We start from the raw sequence: 1,135 nt of genomic DNA on the forward strand, positions 1-1,135 counted from the left end.
CCAGCTACCAATTCCAACCACTCAGGAAGGGATCAAATCTGGAGATCTTGGATAGAGTGGGAGGAAAAATGTGGAACAAAACTTGAAAACACAAAAATGACCAGTATTACTGGTTGGGTAGAGTCTGGTGGAACCCCCAACACTGTGGCTCCAGAATACCCTTCAGACCTAGGATTGGACTCACTCCTGAGGAGTGGGTCTGAGCCCAACGGTAGAAAGTCTTACATGCAGAACACCCACCCTAGGGTGATGCACCCACTTACTCTAGAGAGATACACCACGTAGAGCAATCCATCATCCGTGGGGCACCAGAGGGACAGCATTCACATGGATGGAAAGCTGGATAGATAGGAGTGCATAGTTAAGAAGGGCATAGGGAGGGGGTGGTCACACAGACGGGAAGGGAGGAGAGTACATTATGGTCAGGGATGGTAATTGGACATGAAATCAAATGTACACAAACAGTTGAATGTAAAACAAATTTTGCTCTGTAAATTTGCACCCAAAGCACAATTAAAAAAAAAAAAAAAAAAGACTTCACTCAGAAGGAATTAGGACCCACCCTACTCCAGTGTGACCTTGATAACTTAACTGATAACATCTTTAAACAAAGACCCTACTTCCAAACAAGGTCACATTCACAGGTACAGAGGTTAGGACTTCAACATATCATTTTAGGTACACAGTTCAATTCATAAGAGGAGCCCTCACTTGGGCGAGTGACACTAAAGGGCCTTAACTCTGAGCAGCAACAAGGAACAGGGAGAATGGAGATTCCACTCCCTGGAGGACTAAAGGACTCACACAATCAGCTGTAAGGCCCCCAGGTATTAGAGTGAAAGATTGTCTCTCTGAAGTCATCTGAGATGCTGTGGTAGTGAAGGCTATGTGTCACCTTTGACTGGGCCTGGTTCTGAGTGGCTGGGCACCTGGATGTAGTGATTCCCCATGATGAGACTGGTAATCAACTCTGTGGTGGAATCTACTGGACTATCTGAGTAGCTGCCTTAGGGATGTGGTCTCAACCCAAAAATCAAACTCACGGCCGTTGAGTCGGATCTGACTCATAGTGACCCTTTTTGGGTTTCTGAGGCAGTATTTCTACAGAAGTAGATTGTCCAATCTTCTTCCAAGG

Source organism: Orycteropus afer, unplaced genomic scaffold (genome assembly GCF_000298275.1).
Source record: "Orycteropus afer afer isolate SDZICR_OR568_19922 unplaced genomic scaffold, OryAfe1.0 scaffold00957, whole genome shotgun sequence".
Lineage (NCBI taxonomy): Eukaryota > Metazoa > Chordata > Mammalia > Tubulidentata > Orycteropodidae > Orycteropus > Orycteropus afer.